The 20,419-nt window shown below is 37.5% G+C and overlaps 1 protein-coding gene and 1 long non-coding RNA gene across 4 annotated transcripts in view; one reads left to right on the top strand and one right to left on the bottom strand.

Moving 5' to 3' along the window:
• NRXN1 (neurexin 1) overlaps window positions 1-20,419 on the top strand; it is a 1,110,090-nt gene that overhangs the window by 411,434 nt on the left and 678,237 nt on the right.
• LOC111097750 lies at window positions 50-19,936 on the bottom strand. 3 transcript variants are annotated; one of them, XR_005365975.1, is made up of 6 exons: window positions 19,633-19,936; window positions 18,199-18,336; window positions 5,634-5,758; window positions 3,015-3,077; window positions 612-762; window positions 50-372 (listed from the first exon to the last, which is right to left on the bottom strand). It is a non-coding gene; the product is annotated as an uncharacterized LOC111097750 (long non-coding RNA). The 3 variants fall into 3 exon arrangements; XR_005365976.1 differs by having other exon boundaries at window positions 50-1,890; XR_005365974.1 differs by having other exon boundaries at window positions 50-762.

Raw genomic sequence — 20,419 nt, 5'->3', positions numbered from 1 at the left:
AAAAGAAAATCAAACACAAAGAAAGACTGAATCTAGAGTTAAGTTCGATACCTTGCTCATTTTTATTTAACTGTCTTAGGTGTTTTTAATACAGCGGTGATTTATTTGATCATTACAGGAAGAGAGAAGAAAAAAAAATCAGGCTACCAGAGAGAGGCTACCTAAAGCAAAAACACAATGAGTCCTTGTGATGAAATAATTTTGTTCTTATGTTTGAAATATGTTCCAAAGGAAGTGAAGCCATTTCATCTGTGATCTGATGAGCATACTTGATATTTACCTGAGCAAAACCATCAGGCTAAAAGACACCAGTAATTTCATCCCTCATACTCAGCTGTCCTTATCTGTTGTAACTCTTGATAGAATTGGAACCTGTTGGAGTATGGGGACAAAAAGATTGGGAAGTACTTGAACTTCAACTTATATTAACTTTTTTTTTTCATAAAAGCTTCCTGTTTTCAATCAAGTAGAACCCAGGTTCTTTTGGTTGTTAGAACTAGAGATTTCTCTTGTATGGGCACAGTTTAATGGTGTATACCTCCAAAACATAAAGTTTAATAACTTTGAATTTATAAGTTATTAGCTATGGTTGCTGATAAGCAGTTACATACTTTGGTTTATTCTAAAGAAAATATTCCAATCATATAAACTTGATTCAGGTAAACATCAGTGAAGAACAGCTACTGTTCATGACGTCCTTACTTCTCCTCCATGTATGCAAACATACTTCATTGCCCAGTAGTGGATGGGTATAGAAGAAACCTAAGAGGAATTTAAAATACTATTATTTTAATAAATACAAGGAGATGGAGTTTTGAAAAGTTGAATTTAACCATACTTTGTGGTGGAAGGGATCAATTGCCTCTGAGAGAATAACTTCCACCTTTTATAAATGTTATATGACCCAGGACGTTGCTACGCTCTGTGAGCATAATAAAATAATTATGATTTTCGTTATTCTAATAATAGCATTGGAATTTTTCTTTGAACTCTTATTTTGTGCCTGATGCTGCCCTAAGAACTTTACAGGGATCTTCACAATATAGGTAGTAATTTCATTATCTGCCTTTTACAGGCAAGGTATCAGGTTTTGGAGCAGGTAAGTTTCTTAAGCAAGTCTCACAGCCAACAAGTACTAAAGCCTAGAACTTAATCAAAGAAGTCCAATGTCAGAGTCCATTGCGCTCTTAACTACCATAATACACAGTGTCTCAATAGAAATGTGTGTTAGGGTCCCTGCCATGGAAGATTGTGCAAAGTCTTAAGTTGCTTACAAAGTGAAACGGCTTTAGAAATGTGTAATAGACTGTGAGGGTCAAGGAGTTAAATTGCGTGGGAGAGTTAAGCCCTTTGGAGTCCAAGAGAATGAAATGAGTGAGCGATTGAGTAGACAAGGAAGATACACAGAAGAATAAGAATGTGAGAGTCTTGATGGATGACTATGGTTTGGATAAGCAAAGGATAAAGAACACGTTTCAGGTTAGGGAGAAACACGGTAAAAGCAAAACACAAACAAAAACTCTAGATTTCATAATAAGATGCGTAAAATCTCCTTCTAGTAAAGGAGATGTTGAAGAAGGGGACACAAAACCACACTTCCACCCACCTACCCCATTTCTTCACATTCATATGAGACCAGGCTACAGTCAGGCCCTAGACCCTGCTTCATCCATGGAAAGTCAGTCCTACTGTGGAGTAGGAAAAGGAAAGGGGATCTAAGAATCTCTAGTGAAACATGAATGCAGCCAAAGAGCTCTTTTGTGTATCCAATAAAAACATGCAGATTTCTGCAGTGAACACCCAGGTTCAGGTGAACCTCATCATCTTCTCAAAGTTCAGCATGGCAGGGCAACTTTTTTGGTGTAGAAAACTTCAATGGATTGCCGTGATCTGAAATTGCAATTTCAGATTAAACTGTATGTTAAATTAACATTTATAATGTTTAAATGTTAATGAGTAGTAGAGATACATTTTAGAACTCATCTACTTTTATTTGGTTTTTCAATCACAAAAATCACTAGAGCAAAAACAAGCCAAGTGGTCTTCCATGTGACATTTAATTAGCCCCTACTGAGTCCATACAATGAAGGTTCACTCCTGTCATTATCTCTACAGGTTTTGGATTGATATCATTCCTCTTTATTGATTGGGCATCTCCCTTGCCTCTCTCTCCCACAGCCTGGGGGATGTGTATGGAGCAAGTGCTGCCAGGTTTTTGTTTGTTGGTTTGTTTTGTTTTTTCTGATGTGTTATCTCCCTCACTTTATGTTCTCTTGAAACAGTAGAGAGTGGAAAGGTACAAGTACAGTCAGCCCATAAATCAGAACATACCTTACTTGGAGGACTTTTGGATGGGTCATAGTTTCTGTGCATGTCTGAGTTACTATTTATTTAGAATGCCCTGTTCTTACTGCTTCTGCAATGAAATTGTGACAAAGTGCCATAGATTTGGAGTTAAATCACCTCATTTCAGATAGACGAGCTTTGTAGAGTTACTGAAAAGAGAGGAACATGTCCATGTTCCTTCTCACCACATCTCTTAACACTAAGTCCAAGTAAGCCTTCCTCGAGCTTTTATAAGCTTTCTGCTGTGGAGCACATTGCATGTCTAAAATCTTAATTATGGTTTCATTTATGGCTCATAACAATTTGTTTTTCAAAATGTTATGTAATCCCTTTTAGGGTAACCAATCCTGGGGGGAGCTACTAGTAATACCATGTTTGAAGTAATAGAAGAAATTTTGGAGTATCAGATTAAGAAGGATCCTGGAAGTCATTCTCCAAGTCCAGCCTCCTTATTTTGGAAATGGAGAAATAGACCTAGAGAAGTTACCTGACCTACCCAAGAGCAAGGAAGGGTAACAGGGGTAGAACACACAATACTGTCAGATAAAATAGAATTTTTCAGTGGCTCTGTTCTAATGTAAACAGTGGCCTCAATACAAAAATAGAGATGGCCTACCTTTCTCACTAGTTCTCACCTTCATTCTCTAAAAAGTAAAATGTAAGGATACCTGATAGCTCGGTCGGTGGAGTGTCCAACTCTTGATTTCAGCTCAGGTCATGATCTCAGTATCCTGAAATGGAGTCCGGTGTCACGCTTACACTGGGCGTCAAACCTGCTTAGGAGTCTCTCTCTCTCTCCCTTTCCTTTTGCCCCTCCCAACTGGCTCTCTCTCTCCCTCTCTCTTTCTCAAAAAAGTAAATATAAAAAATAAAGATTAAGATGGGAAAAAAAAAAGACATTACTCAACAGGATGAAACAACTCATAATCTACTATTCATTAGAAACAGGGCTTTCCCTGTACAGTATTTGATAATGCCTATTTGAAATGAGACTCCGCTTGCATGTAGAGCAATGAACCCTCATTAAGGAAAGTGTTATTATATTTTAGTGATCATCAAATTTGAAAAATAAAGTAAAAGTAGTTTAACATAATTTGGCAAAACCTAACCTGAATTTGTTTTTTTTTTTTTTTTTTTAAAAGAGGGAACCATGAATGGACAGGAATTTGTAATAAGGCAATCAAAGTAGTTTTTTTATTAATTATTTAAATTTCATCATAAATAAATCAGGAACTCTCTAGAGAAATGTTTGAGCTCATTGAAAATGACTTTCAAAGATATAAATTTGAGAAAAGTTAAAGGAAAAAATTATAAATTATAAATTACCATTATATAGCCCACATCTATGAAATCCCTAGAGGCTGATAGGTCTTTAAAAATATTCTTTGTAAATCTAATTTTTGCAAAAGTGATACAAACCATGCTCTGGTAGAAACATGTGCTTCTATTCTTTGCATTTTTTAAAACACTGAGTAAAAGCTGAAATATATGCTGGTTAAGAATTTTTTATCATTTTAGTGAAATTTAAATTTTCTAGCAAGCAGTTTCTGAGTGACTGCTGCAACAAGAGAGGGAACAGCAAAAAGATAAATCAGGACATCAGAGTGAGGCACCTGGGGTCTGTCAGAGGACACCTACCGCCCTACCCATATACCTTAAAGCTACTTGGGAAAGCATTTTTCCGTATAAGGGTATTACAGTTGATTCCTAAGGTGCTCATTAGACATTCTTTTTTTTTTTTTTTTAATCTTCAAAGATAGATGAAAATTCCACTGGTATGTGTTTATGCCCCTATTTTGACCATGAAGGCTTCTGTAGTAAATGACTTACAAGGAAGAGTTGTGCCACTCCCTCATTAATCTTGCCTCAGAATCTACTGCTATTAGGCATTTCTTAGTCTCTTTGTTCCTCCAGAATGCTTTGAAACACCTATTTCCCTCCTGCAGTGAAGATTATTTAACATAGTTTATTCATAGGGAAATGAAAGTGAAGAAGGTGGAAAGGATGGTCTTAAAAAAACAAAAACAACAACAACAACAACAACAAAAAAAGGCCTAGAATCTTTTATTTGAAGTTTGTTCCTAGCCATATGCACCTGCTGGAGGTTTGTTGTTTGAAGGGAGACATTGCCTGTGTGAGACAATTTTGAATGTCACCACTAAGTCTTTTGGGATAAGCCTAAGGAGGGATTCTAGAAAAAAAAAAAAAAAATAGTGAAATGCTAGGGGGAATTAAATCCCTACTGAAAATTTCATCAACCTAATTAGATCAGCTCAGCCTTTAATTACACTGGGAAACTTTTAGCACTAAAAATTTGGAAGATGCTACAAGGTAGATGAGATTCAGAAAATATCCTCTTAAGTAAGCATCACCCCCTCCACCTTGTAAAAAAAAATAGTTGATGCCTCAATGTAATCAGCATTGTCCCATCTGCCATTTTCAGTGGCAGCTCTGTAATTCCCACAGGGTACCAGCATCAGCACTGGGAAAGAGGTACAAAATATCCTTTGTGCGAATTCCCCTTAATTCCTATCTTTCTTCTTATGGACAATCGTGAAGGCTTCCTAATTTAAACTCTTCTGTGGTAGAACTAGCTTGTCAAATGTGTGTCCTCAGGTGTCCTTCTGTTCTTATTTCCTTCATTGCTTAAGGAAGAATAGAGTGCCTGTCATTTACATGTAAGAACAAAGATCATGGCAAAATTTGCATTTCAAGTTACCTTCCTGAGCTTGAAAGAGGAGGCTTTGTGTGACCTCCTGTCAAAATATGACCTAGCTGGAACTTTGGAGGATAAGGAGGTCTTCTTTCATGTCTGTAAATCATGCAACTTGGGAAGAGTGAGGACTTCTTTAGGTAAGAAGACCTTCTCATATGAGCTCCAAAGTCATAATGCAACACATTTTTCCCCAGGTTTCATTTCTTCCAGACTCTTCTGTGTTGGGGTCCCTGTTACCTACACATACTTTCTGCCTCTGTTCTCTTGCTTTGCTGTCACAGTCTGTGTCTTGGTAGGTGGCATTTGGCAGTTTACGCTGCACTTTCTCCAGGCCTCATTCACTGTCTCAGGAAGGAAACCGTGCTTTGCATTTCCCTGTGGCTCCTTCCTAGACATGTTCCTTTCAGATCTGAATACTCTTTACTTACCATATTATTAGATAACTAGAGATAATACCACCTTAACTATATTTGGTAAAATGTCCTCACTTGAGCTATTTAAAATTAGGTTTTGCTGATGATCCTCAAAATAATGGGCTGCAGAGTGGGACTCCTGCAACTAACAGACTCACCTGTTTTTGCTTGCGGCTGACTTTGAGAGGCAGGGTCTTGGCTTAGTGAGGCATAAGAGAGCTTGGTTCAGTTCAACTGGAGAGAAGGCAGATTGGCCTGCAGTGTTTTGGGCAGAAGTTCTGGTCTAGAAAGAAAATAAGTTTTCTCCATCTGATTTAAAACATAGGAGATGGCAGTTTGCCTTTAAAACTGTAACAAGAAAATGAGGTAGAATTTGTGGGAATGTCAAAGAATTTGACAAAGCTTTGTGTGCCATTAGGCCCTGCCTAATTTCTTCAGATCTTGGAAACACTGAAATGTGTTTTATCTCTTCCACTGTAATAAAGTATCAGCACTAAGCAGGACAGCAGACCACAGCTTTTTTTAAAGTCAGGAATCTCTTTTTCCTTTCAAGGGTGTCCTTCTAAGAACTCATGTGAGGTATTAATAATAGTGATACTACTACTACTACTAATAATAATAATATCCCCAGGAGTCCTTCAAATGATGGCTCTTGAGATCTCAGCAGAACACGTACCTCTGAGTGGTGAGGTTGCATGCGACCTTGATATTCCTTCTGTAAGTTGATACTCATGCTGGCTAGACAGCATTGCCTGAATGAGACCATCCAAATAAACCCCAGTGATATTGAGCTCTGTCTGGGATTATACTAGACACTATTTAAAGGGACATTAAAAGAGCTATGACTGAAAGGATATGGTCATTGGTATATTCCAGGGTAGTAATAATAACACATTCATCATTTTCTATTTCTCATATAGTGTCTACAACATTCAGTGGATTACCCAGTAGGCTTGTGCTGGGGGCATCAGCATCACAGCAAAAATAATTTGCTTAAAAAAATGAAACTGTGAAATAATTTGATATTTAGTACTTCAAGCTTAGCAGCAAGAGAGTCATGGAAGAAAAGAACAGTTTGTGATTTGTGTATGTGTGTGTGTGTGTGTATGAACTTAGGGCATTTTATCTTTAGTACTGCTTTTATTATTCCGTAATTGGGTAGTACACTATCATTTTTTTTTTCAGTGCTCTGTTTGGTCAAAGATAATACTCTGAGCATGACAAGAGTTATACATTAGTATTATTCCTGCCTGATAGAGGACATGGAGACAGGAGAAGTTAGCTAACTGACCTAGAAGAAAACAATGACCTATAGCAGAGCCAAGATCTGAACCTCAACAATCTGACTGCAGAATCCTTACCTTTAACTGCTTTCTATGTTGCTTCCTCTACTCACTCTCATTCCCTGTCCTCAATATTTTTATTACAGTAAAATTAGATAAGACAAACTTTTTTTAAAAAGGTTCATTTATTTCTTTTAGAGAGCAAGAGAGAGTGAGCAAGTGGAGGAAGGGGCAGAGAGACAGTCCTCAATCAGACTCCCTGTTGAGTGCAGAGCCTGACATGGGGCTTGACCCAGGACCCTGAGACCATGACCTGAACTGAAATCGAGAGTCTGCCACCTAACCGACTGAGCCGCCTGGGTACCCCTGAAGGAATGAACTTTATAGGAACCTTGAGGGGAAAGAAAAGAAAAAAAAAAATACAACAGTGCAGCCCAGATTGCTAGGACACTAAAGTGTATGTCAAAGAGGGAAAGGAACAGGAAATAATTTCCTGGATGCCCAATTATGGATGAACTTCCAGTGGGATTATTTCTGCCACTGTTCTAACTGGTACTGAGATGTTCATTCCATGAGCTCTTCTTTCCTTTAGCAGTCTATGTATCTTCCCTCCCCAACGGGGTATATAAGATAAAGATGTTGGTCATAAATTTCTGTACTCTGTAGCCAACCATATAAACAGGGATGCGCAGAAAACACATTTGTAAGTACTTTATAGACTTCTCTGAAGTATTGGCTCCAATACATTCCTATGAGTAAGTTTCCCTCTGTACATTTAGCCTTGGGAACAAGGGAGATAAGCAATTGGGGCAGAAACCAGGCATTTTGCCATAGACACTCTTCAAGACTGAGTTCAGGGAATCCCATCTGCTCAGGTCCCCAAGGAAGTGGAATTCAGCTCTTTAGTTTACGAAGCATCTGGTGAGTCCTTGCCTGGAATTTGGCTTTTTGGACATAGCAGCCTCCCTTCCAGGGGACCCACAGATTTTTATTTCCCATCCTTTTTGGCAGAAGCCCCTACTACTCAGTAGTAGCCTAGAACTATATCAGCAGTTGGTGTAGTGGATTGTAGTGCTTTCAGCTATCAAGCTAGCATAACATTGTTTGGAAGGGGGTTCAATGACATTTTAATTCTGAGGACTTGATGCATTTTATAGAAGATGATATTTTCTAGCCCAGCAGAAAGCAGTAGTGAATGATGCATAAGACTGAACATCTCCTCTTAATTTCAGCGCCCACTAGAGTACCTTGTTTAAATTGTTCCATTTGTTTACACATTAACACTTGCACGTATGCATTCAACGAGTCAACACTAATCACTACCCACTGTGTGCCAGGCTCAGTACTAGACACAGGAGACACATAGAATCACAAGACAATGCACTTAGGAATCTGGAAGAAGAGCCTGACAAAGAAAAAGATAATTACAAATTCTTTAGGATATGAAAAAGTGCTCTAGAAATACAGCAAGCTGTGATTAATTCTGCCACAGGGAATCAGTACTACTTCAAAGAGAAGGTGGCAAAGCAGTCTGAGTTACCCTGTCTGTCTCTCTTTGCTCAGCTCTATAATGGGCTTGCTATTATGTGGGATTGAAGCACAATTAATGTGTTCCACTATCAGAGCTGGAAAAGAACACGAAAGATAAAATGACTTTAAAAGATCAGAAAAACACATTACAAAGAAAAATAAAAATTCCGTATAAATGCAAGTTTGTACTTTTCCAAGTTTGAGCCATATTTTAAAAAAATCTGAAACCCATCCAAAGCAAAGTGAATATTTTGGGTTTCATCTTAATTTCTATTATGAAATGATATACTCTATATACTTTAGCTCTTTGGATCAAGTGCTATGGTTGGAAGAAAATTATTCCTGTACACAGTAATTAGTCTTTTTCAAGAGAATTGTCACTATTGAAACACATTTAAAAAATTAATTACTTAAAAATGAAAATAATTCTGATATCATTCAGAAGCATTTTAAATGTGTTCATTCAGAAGTGATTTTAAATAATAGGAAAATGAGATTTTTGTCTTTGTTGAGTAAATATTCTGTGCAGAGAGAAACTGATGACTCTGGAGGTTCAGTTTATTTCCCTATGTATTATATGGCTGTGTGCTGAATACCAGGCTCCTTACGAAGTACCAGAATATAAGATAATTGGGTTGATGCAGGTCATCTAATCAAGGTTTTAAATTGAATAGTCTTTCAAATATGTATATTTTTTCAGATCCTAAGTTTGTAAATAAAATCAAATGGGGATGACAGTAACCAGTTATAGATTGGTATTACATTATATTAGTTAAAATGAATGGCTTTGGAATCAGACAGACCTGGGTTCAAATCCTGCTCTCCCTAAACTCAGTAGTTATATAACCTGAGAAAAGTTAATGTTTTTGTGCTTCAATTTTCTTCTCTCTAAAGGATTAAGTAAAACTATGTAATAGAAGCACTTAGCATAGTGCCTGGTATACAGTAATATTTCAATAATTAGTGAGTATTAGGAACAATTATATTGTAGATAGGACATTCAAACTATACGTATTTCATGGACACATATATAGGCACACAGGACCCCACACATATTCTTGGTTTAATATCTTACTATTGCCATCTTGAAATTCTTAATAACTTTTGAGCAAGGAGCCCCTTATTTTCATCTTGCCTGGACCCTACAAAATAGGAAGATTTTCCTGATTGCAGATGAGTTTATGAGATTTGATACACATTATCTCATTTTCAAAGTTATTTCATTTAACTATCCTAACACCTTTGTGAGGAAATTGAATTAACTTGGAGATCATAAATTATTTTTAATATCACTAAGGCCACATCACTCATACATAAAATAATTCAGGAGAAAATCTGTTTATTGATTCTCAGCCCACTGTGCTTTTCTTGTTTGTTCTCCTAAATTTTAAAATAGCCACCTCTGATGCACCAGAAATTAGAAAAGATAATTGAGAAACTTTTTTTTTTAGAAAAAAATGGATCTTATTAAGAAGTGCAGAAAGTCACTTAATTTTTATAGTTCAAATACAATTTTGTAAAAACGTAAATTTTTAAAGGTATTATCATTGTCAGATTTCAGTTAGCATTGCTTTTTTGTTTTTCAAAGATTTTACTTATCTATTCATGAGAGAGAGAGGCAGAGACACAGGCAGAGGGAGAAGCAGGATCCATGCAGGGAGCCTGGTGTGGGACTCAATCCCTGGACCCCAGGATCACACCCTGGGCCGAAGGCAGGCGCTAAACCACTGAGCCACCTAGGGATCACCAGGGTCGCCTTTCAAAAACAATTGCTATAGCCTTGCCTGTGTCTGCCACCTGTAGACAAAGCAGACCCTCATATGGGAGATTTAAATATTTGAAAGAGTAAATTAACATTTCCTTCCCCAGTGTTCCCAAGCTAAAATATATGATCACCAAAGATCAAAATCAATCCTTTGCTAGTTATTACCTTTAGCTATCATTTAATAATTGATTATGTATGAATCAACATATTTATATAAAAGTACATAGAGTTTATATAGTACAACTTCTAAACAATAGCACACATCTAAAAGCTGTAGTTTTTAGGTAGTTTAAAAAGAAATAAAGCCCACCAACCACTGTTAACCCCCTCAGGGATTTACTTCTCAAGGTGTAGCCTGTCAACCAGCAGCATCAACATCACCTGGGAGCTTATTAGATGAAAAACCATCATGCTCCTCCCCAGATCTACTAAATAAGAATCCACAGTTTAATAAGATCCCCAGATGATTTCCTATGCAAATTAAGTTTGAAAATCAGTGAGCCAGAGCACCTCAACTACCATATTTTATTGACATCATTGACTATAAGATGCACAATTATGTTAAAACCACTAAGCACTGCCAATTAACCTAGACTAGGATGCATCTCAGCTGCCACTCAGCTCTGAATTTTAAAGATCTTAAAATGTAAAACAATAAAACCTAGTAGCTTAGTAGAGGCTCTGAGTCTGACAACCAGAGCCTCAGCCTCTGAGAATGCCGTGATCCCATGGAAACTCCCCCAGGCTCAGCCCCCTTCAAGGCCTTGTATGGGCTCAGCTTTCTTTTCAGAAAACAGACATCAGGATCTGATTGCACTCAGGGCAGATAAGCCACCAGGACACACACAGGGCCAGTCCCCCCACAATTTAAATTTAGGGGTGAATACAATCTTGGGATGAGTTATAGTTACTATCCAAGCAATGAGCTTTTGCTTCTGAAATAGTTGGAACTAAGCCCATGACCATTAAAGCAAAATTCCTGCGTGTTTTAATAACAATTTTCAACTAGGTCTCTTAACCTTTATTTCATTTTTAGAGTACTGCTTTCATAGCAGAATTTTTTCCCTTGCCAAATGCTGAAAATTACTGTGTGCAGGTTTACTTGGGTTAATTATCATTTTTGCATGGTAATATTCTTATTGAATATTACCTGAATTCCATATATACTCTTTATATGTTTTTAGGCCATGGTTTATGTAGGATTATTTTACCTTACCCCACAATTTGCTAACTTAAACAGATTTCTACGTATTTATTTACATTTTAACAACTTTTTAATATAATGGGTTATGCCCTGAAGGAAGTAAACTCTTCCTTGGGTATAAATTAGACAGTTGGGGATTTGAGGCATTAAAGAACCATTTGGAGAAACGCGACTTCTGCAACATGAATTTTAATAAGCGCCCCCTAGAAGCAGCTAAGATGTATGGCACCTTTCTAAACTGATTAAATGAACAGAGATGCCTTTAACTGACATCAATCAGAAAACCATTAATCCCAGGAAGAGTGTGCCATGTGATGCTTATAAAAAGAGTGTGCCATGTGATGCTCTCTGAAGCCAGGTGGCTGCAGACTCTTTAATAGAAAAAGGAGATATCACAGACCCCCTAAAAATAGCTTTAAGACACCAGAATTTTATGGCATTTTATATATTTCCCTACCATTTTCTCCTAAACCCAATTTGTAATTGGAGGCTATTCTTGGGAATATATTCAAATTAATTTTTAAAAATTTATTATATATAGACTAACATTGAAAATACCACCACTTACCCCCACCTAACACCCAGGGAAATGCAGCCTTTTTTCACTTCTTACAACTTTACTTGGTATGTTTAATAAACCCTTTATTTTTATCTTTGAAATGCACCTAACAGGAAGCAATTAAACTTAAAGTGAGATACCTTGAAATGTAGTTTAATAGGGCATATTTTTACATTCGTGTGACTTTTTCTTTAAGTAGTACTTACGATCCTTGAGTAACAACCCTTCTAAATTTGTTCATTTAGTCGCCAAGTCCTCACTGAGTGTCAGATGTGTCTCAGACACGGAGTAGATGCTGGGTTTACAAATATGATTTGCATTGCCTTGGCTAGATCCCAAGAACACATAGCCATAAAGATGAATTACAGTGCTTTTCATTAAAAATATGTATTAAAGGACCACCATAAAATGAGCCTATGCTAGATGCTAAGTGAGGATAGAAAAAGAACAAGACTGGATACAGGGGAAACAAACAAGTAAGTAATTAAGTGTTGTTATTCTCCTTCTCCTTCTCACCTTGGGCTTATCTCTATCATAGCATTTACTGCTACCAAAATTGACCAGTGTTGATCACAAAGGGTTTCTCAACAAGATTAAGCCTTTATGCCCTAAGGCATTCATTGTATGTAATAGTGGTAGTTACGATCATCCCTGAGAGAATTGAGAAAACCTTTACTGCGTTTACTATTACTGCATTCTGCGTTCTATGGTTCAGGTGAAGACTCTAGCTAGAAAAAGCTGGGGGGTGATTTTCTCAGTAGGATGAACCGTGGCGCTGGCACCTGGGGCATAGTTAGTGCTCCATAACCCTTCAGTAAATGCATTGTAATTACACTCAAGTGAGATAAGTCCTGTAACAAAGGTTTGTGCAACATTCTAAATTAGCACAGTATTTGGGGAGTGGATGAGTAATGTCAAAAAAAAAAAATTTTCACATGGAGCTAATATTTGAGTTTGGCCCTGAAAGGAAAGTAATGTTTCTCCAAGTGAACAGGATGTGAGATGCAAAGTTGAGACAGAGGAAAAATTGGAGAAAGAGCACAGCTGTAAAAGAATGCATACCATGTTTAAGGGAACTCAGGTCGGTGTGTCTAAGCAAGGGTGCATGGAAGAGAGGCGAATAGTAGTGCTGGATAAATATTGAGGGAGATGAGCAATGGATGGCATGATGGCAGGTGTGACTGCTACAGTGGTTGAAAGTTGTGTGTGTCAGAATCACCTGAGAGTTTAGGAAACTGCAGATCCTTGTCCCTCACAGCTTCTGATTTAGCAGTGAGCCAGCATTTTTAGAAACAATTTAGGGTATTACAGATGCAAATGATACAAGGACTTTAACAAAGGTTGCTGTTTGTTACCGACTGCCAGGGAGACTTCTAGAAATATCTATGATAGGGCCAGAATTCAGTAGAAATGAAGGATCAAAAGACCCTAAGCCTCCAGGGGAAAAAAAAAAAAAAGTACAGCGAATCAAGGGAGAGATGTGAGGGGTTGATCTAGGGAATATCAAACAGTCCAGAGGTACCAGAGGTAAAATCAAGATGACTTGAGTTTTGGAGAAGAAAACAATAAAAAATATATATGAAAACAAGGAAAATCTGCATATTTCTAACCAAAACAAAGCAATTAAACCAGTTATTATTCTTTAGAGTTAAAAAGAATGAGGGCAAAATTGGTAGGAAGCAAGAGGGAAGGAAGAAAATGAGCAGAATTGCATTCCCAGAATGCAATTTTTCATCATTTGGGCTGTACATATCTAACAATTGACCAGCACATGCGAAGAGTAACCCAGTACATTTTACTCAACCTCTGTGAGCCCTAGGTTTTTCATCTGTTGAGTGAGGAGATTAAGTTTTATGTACTTTATAGTCTTTTACTATAATAAAACTTATGTAAAAGCTAAAACCCTTGCTGTAGAAGGTGGTCATCTGTACAAAAGAGAAATATTTTGCATATAAAGCTATCTTAAAATCCTACCCTCAAAAGTTTTCTAGCCAAAGGGCTTCTTACACATCACTCTGAGGGACTTAATTATCCTCAAAAAATAGGAAAGATAAGTTTTTCCCACCACTACCACCTCCCTGATCAAAAATAAAAACAACAGACAAAATACCTCTAAAATCTAAGAAAAACACGTGGGTTGAAAGAGATTCCTATGTGTTTGCTTAGTTATTTATACTTTCCCCCTTAAGGAAAGGTAGGCAAAGCATCCAGAATCAGACTATTAAGAAACAGGTCAAATGTAAGAAGTCTTTCTCTGCCCAGGCCCTTGAAACCTTTCTGAGGCACCCACCTGCTTTGATGCTCAGAGCCCTGCGTTCTCATTAAGTTTTACAGATTTCCATCAAACAAGCTTCATTGCTTTAAGCCTGTAGCTGGGCCCACAGTCCAGTCATAGGACTATGATCAAAACACTTGATGTAAAAAATTCAAAATACTGAGTATGCTTCTCCTGCTATACATCTCCCTGCGTTCTAGCAAAGGTAGCTGGAGAGCTCTGCATGTAATTGCCTTGTAGCCCATTTTTAAATAATAATTTGATCCTAGGAAAGGAAGGTGCTTGTGAATAGGTGAATAGATCTTAAGAATGATAACATTTGCAATTGGCTTCTAGGGACATTTTTCACTGGAAATTCTTAGCATGGACCAGGGAGATACCAGAGGCCAGCCATGTCTTCTGTTCTTTGAAGAAAGAGTTCTTATACCAACCTATCCCTCCTGGTTCTAAAACTTGACTCCATTAAAGAATGGAAATTAGAGAGAGAGGAGCTATCTCCACAGTTGGTCCTGTGATCATACATGCTAAGCAGTATATAAGTGTGGGAGGAGGCAAAAGAACCAGTGGAAAGATAGATGAGATTCAAAAAATGCTTTCCCTTACTTTGGGTCATTACAATTTGTTTTAACTCATACTCCCTTTTATTCTATTAAGAACTGAAAGTGCATATGAACCTTTGATAATTTTATTAGGAAGAAAAGGGGAGGGAGGGAGGAGAAAGATACAAAAAGAGAGAGTAAAAGAGAAAGAACTTTCTTTTGATAGTCTTCTTAGTGGAAAAAAAGTGTACAATATTCAAAAATAGGAGCGACTATAAGAAGGGGAATCATGTTTTATTTAAAGAAAAAAAATCTGAACAAGAAGCGAACTTTAAAGATGAACAATTAAAACCTTAAATATGGGGGTGGGTCTCTATGGAGCTTGAAAGAAAGAATTGAGACATGATCTAATCTTGCTTTTAGTGGACTTTTCCAGGATGCCCAAATTTGGAAGACATAGGGCAAGGTGTTCATTATCTCTTTCCTGTGCATAAATCTGCGATGCTATATTTTTTGTTTTGGTCCTAAGATCTCATACCCAATATGGTACATGCGTGGTTTTCTGTGTCAATTTGAATTTCTCAAATCTGGATGAAATACAATGGGATCTATTAAGTGTTAGCCCTTCAGATTGCCAGCCTTTTCCATAAAGCCATATAATTTTAAAGAAAATAAAAAAGTTGGGATTGTTTATTCTCTTCAAAATGGAGAGTGACATCTGAGTGGCTCAGGGAGTGATCCCGGCATACGGGACGGAGTCCCACATCGGGCTCCCTGCATGCAATCTGCTTTTCCCTCTGTCTATGTCTCTGCCTTTCTCTCTCTGTGTCTCTCATGAATAAATAAACAAATCTTTAAAAAAAAATGAAGAGAGATCTAAAGAGACATGTTTTGGCCACACTGTTAACCATTAGTAGAGCTAGATAGAGAAATAAGTCTTACAATTCCTGCTCCAGACTCTCTCACGATGTAATCCCTCCATTAGGTTCCTTTTCTAGCTCCATGGAAGCAGCAAGAAAAGCAGGTATCAAAGATGTCATAGTTCTATTTGCTAACACTTGGTTTGTGTCTGACTAACCAAGGAGATAAAATGTCCTCAGAGCAAAGGAGCTAAACCTATCATATGCAATAGTACATTTTCGTGGTATTTAAATACACTCTAATCTATAATGTGCATGGCAAGGTCTGTCAAACACTGACTAAACTAAAGGGCTTTCTGAATCCACCAGGTCAACACTATACAAACTTATGAAAATCCACTTAAGACGGATTTTAATATACAGTAAAGCTGTCATGAAAAAACTTTAAAAATAGGCGGGATTAATTTTAGATTTCATCCTCTTCTCACCGCTCTTCCCATTTCTTAAGCACATTCCAAGATGACCATTTTGGACTTTCTCGAACACCTGACATTCTTAGAATTCCATTGCAGACATCAAGGTCATGGTTTCTGCGAGTTAATCTCACAATCATTTGAGTTCACTCAAGCCTTTGACATCATGATATCTGACACCATCATCAGGATTTCTGTTGTTCCAGTAGCGTCCTAAAAGCCATGTGTCTAGCATACATGTCAAATCCAATACACTAGTGGAAGGGCAGATCCAAGTGTTAAATTCTCAAATGCCTAAGCATATCAGATCTTTGCAGCACTCTGATTTAATTTACCTATAACTATTTTCTTAGATAATCATCTTGCCCCATAAACAGCAAATGTTGACATCAGAAGAGAGTATAGCAGTGTATATCCTAGTGGTTAGGGGAAAAAAGTGCTAATTATACAAGTGAGGGAACTAAGGCACTGCCAGATTAAGTGACTTTCCCAAGTATTAACATTTTTTTTTGCAAAGATGTGTCCAATAATTTACTTATCCTTGACCCATCCAATAAAACAAGATAATAACCATGTTGACAGAAGTGTCCACAACATTACCTAATACTTCTTTCCCCTGATGTTTCATTTACAAATCAGCTAAGAATGTGAGGAAACAGGTTCCCATTGCCAGTTTTTAAATGTCAGAATCATTTGTGTCATTCTACTCTTTTTGTATTCTTACCAGAACTCCATTGATCACATGATTCTACAAGCATCTCTCAAATTAACCTTACTTTTCTTGGCTGCCATCATATGACTAAAAAGTTTCTTGGTGTTAGAGAAAAGTAAACGCTTCACTTATTTCTCTAGAAACTTTACTTCTAAGTCAAGTTGTGAGCTTTGCAGGGTCTATAAAGCATGTCTTTCACATCCATTACTATTCCTTGGCACAGAAATCAGATCTTAGTATGTTACTTAGAAATCCCCCAACTCACTCAAATTTTCAGTCTCCAGTTATAGCCAAACTGCAGATTATACTGTCTATGCTTGCAACTGTGTAACTATAATTAAGTAATAGAACTCTAATTAAGCAATTATATTATGTGTGTTCTTATCATTTTTAGGGGGGAGAAAAGCAAGTTCATTTTAGTTTGTTGTGGATTTTTTTTTTTTTTTAATGCTTTCCTACAACATGCTATATTTGAATAGTTCTTTCTTCTTTTGGAGTCAGATACATACATCTCTTCTAAATTACTGGTTTTGTTTCTCGTTTAATCTAAAATTCTATCTAGGTAAATTACAGTATTAATTTCTTATGTAAGCAGTCTGCTTTCCTCTATTTGGTTTTGCACCACCGCCCTCCATTTTCAGATATACTTTCCTGCATTCCTTCAATTAGGATTACAGTTACTGTGATGCCTGAGACCCACCCTACCAACTGACAAAACAATTATTCACCCTTTCCACCCTGCTTAAAATGCATTAAATTTCTACTCACAACTTGAATTATAATTCCCGTAGAATTAGCTTCCCGTAGAAAACATCAAAACATTTCCGACGATTTCCTTTTCATCACGTGCAACTGCTTTGACCCCGATTAGCAGGACATATTTCCTAACCATGTATTTATTCTCTATTCTGATGAAGAAATTACTACTTGGTTGCTGGGATGTTGACTTATATAACTTGCAGTGAAACACGTTTGCTCTGAATTATGTCTTTCTCATTTATCCTTCTCTTAAAACTCCCCTGTCATGTAAGACCCCTATGCTCATGTCTTTGGAAAAACATTGCCAAACAGGTTTTCCTTATTACATCATAATCTTTAATTCAAGAATATTTACTGGGAATGGGGTGCCTGAGTGGCACAATCAGTTAAGGCTCCAACTCTTGGTTTTGGTTCAGGTCATGATCTCAGGGTCAGAAGATGGAACTCCATATCAGGCTCCTATCTCAGCGTGGAGTCTGTTGGGGATTCTCCCTCTGTCCCTCCCCCCACCCTACTCACTCTCTCTCTGTCAAATAAATAAAATAAATATTTTTTAAAGGCTATTTATTGGTTATATTGTGCTCAGCATTATGAGGGATACTTAAAAAAAAATTACCCTGAAATAGCTTATCATCAAACCAGGAGGTCAGATTTCACAAAGTAAAATATTTGTTTATTCCTTCAGTATTTAATGACCACTTTCTAAAGGCTCATTTGACTTGGAGACCTGTGGTTTATCCATTTTTAAAAGGTCTAAATCCTACCTTTTAGTGATCTTGCAGTCTAAGACTGAGATAGTTTACTGTAGGGATTCTGGAGTAATACTTTCTCAGACTTGATTTTGATGGGAACTTGGGCAAGTAGATCACATTTTCTGTCCTTCTGTTTCCTCTTCACCTCATCTAAAAAGTAGAAATATAAAAGTATAAATAAATAAATAAATAAATAAATTAATAATTAATTAATTAAATATTTGTGAGGTTTAAATGAGATAGTCAATGTACTTTTAAATGAAACAGGAGAGGTAGGAATAAGGGCTGATACGTAGGTGTGTAACTGGCACTGAGGTATGTCATAATACTATTTAATCTTCATAATAAACAAGCAGAGTATTATTCTCTGTGATTTTTTTTAAGGGAGATGATTCAGGAAAGCTAAGTAATTTGCCTGAGGCATCATCCTATTAATAGATTGAACGAAGATTCAAACTAATTCAGTACTATGCTAAAGCTTGTTTCAGGGCAATGGCAGAGAGAGTATTGGATAAAGGTGGGAAAAAATGAGTTTTGCTTTAGACTCATTCATTTATTTGTTCAACAAATTCACATAGAGGATGTATTGAAGCTTTGGGAAAGGGCATGTTCATCAGGTAAGGTAATGAGGAGAGACAGGAAGAGACTCATTTATTTAGTTGCTCAACAAACATTTCTTCAACACTGAGCTGCATTCCAAGTGTGTACTGGCTGCTGAGCAGCAAACAAGAAAACCTATTTTGTAGTGCCTTAAAACCTGCAGAGAGCTTCCTCTGCTGCTATGTAGTGTTCAAGAGACAGATTAGGAGCCATTCACATGGAAGAGGTATTAAAGCTTTGAGAATGGACATGCCATTCCCAGGAAGGGAATGAAGAGACATGGGGGGACAATGGAACTACCGGAACTTTGAGAAGTATCCATGTTAGGAAATAAGGTCAGGGAGAGAAAAGAGGGGAAGAAAGGGGCCAGAAGGTAAAGGTTGTATCCCCGAGTATATGGCAGTACCTAATGACAGATAAGACCTACAGGAGGGGACAGCTTGAAAGGGGCCCATATGACTGGGGAGGAAGACATAGACCTTTGGAAATAGATTCTTGGCTGCTACAAGAGATCAGAGAGACTGTAACCCTGCTGACACATCAGTCATAGGTTTAAGGGATTGTGGCATGGGTAGAGAGTTATTTTCATATGAGGACAAAGACCCAGATCAGGCCACGTCCCTCCCCACAGTACACCCTTCCATGTGGCTCTGCTCATTTAGAACTGTGTCCTAGGACATTTTCACAGGCCTCATAAAAACCTGAGGAGTCGTCCAACAGGATTCTTCTTCCAGACAGACCAGGGAAATCCCTACTGCAGTGTCCTGTGTATGGCAAGGCCCCTGAAGGCTGCCAAGCCAGACGGACAGTGGGGCACTCTTCCCAAGGAGAACTGGCAAAGCTCACCATCTGTTCTGCTTGAAACAAAGCTTTTTCTTTGCAATTCTGACCTGCCCAGGGCAGGTAGTTGTGATGAGCTCATTGCCAACTACACAGCATCTCAGTCCAGGCAGAGTGAAGAATAGGACAGTTAATTATCTGTAGTTGGACAAATCTGCATTCCAGTCCTGAGTCTAGTACTGTTGATAAATTGCACAACCTCTTCAAATGTGACTTTTCTGTGTAATGAGAGAGGATAGCAAAATTTTGATGATTTGAAATGGTATATAGCAACATAGAAGCATATAGACGATGTTCCAAAAAAACAGAAGCATATTTAATAGCATGGCTATACAATGAATGACAGTAACAGCTGTTAAAACAGAGAGGGAAGATCTGAGAAACAGTAATGGGGCAACTCTGAAAGAGCAGTTGTCCCATGAACTCAGATGGCAGGAGGCTCAGGAAGAAGTGGCTGGCAAAGAGAGAGAAGTGGTGAATTGTTTTTGTGTTTTTAAGAAAGTTGGCAATGAGCAGAAGGAAAGAGATGGGCTGTTGCTGGAGGAAGCCTAATGCTAAAGGGAAGTTCCTAACTCCTGATCATAACTGTGAAATCAAAACAAACATAAAACTCAGTACTATTCTCACTAAGAATAGATATGTTTTCAAAAAATTAGTTTTCTTACAGGAAATCACTGCAAGAGTTTTAGGGAGCCATTAGGAAAGAGAAATTGAAAATGCTGGAAAGATAATAGCTTCCGTAGTATGTAGTTAATTCTTATTTTACAGCCCCTGTTTACTTTTGCATTCTTTT

This window comes from Canis lupus, chromosome 10 (genome assembly GCF_011100685.1).
Source record: "Canis lupus familiaris isolate Mischka breed German Shepherd chromosome 10, alternate assembly UU_Cfam_GSD_1.0, whole genome shotgun sequence".
Lineage (NCBI taxonomy): Eukaryota > Metazoa > Chordata > Mammalia > Carnivora > Canidae > Canis > Canis lupus.
This window is presented reverse-complemented; position numbering and strand designations above follow the sequence as displayed.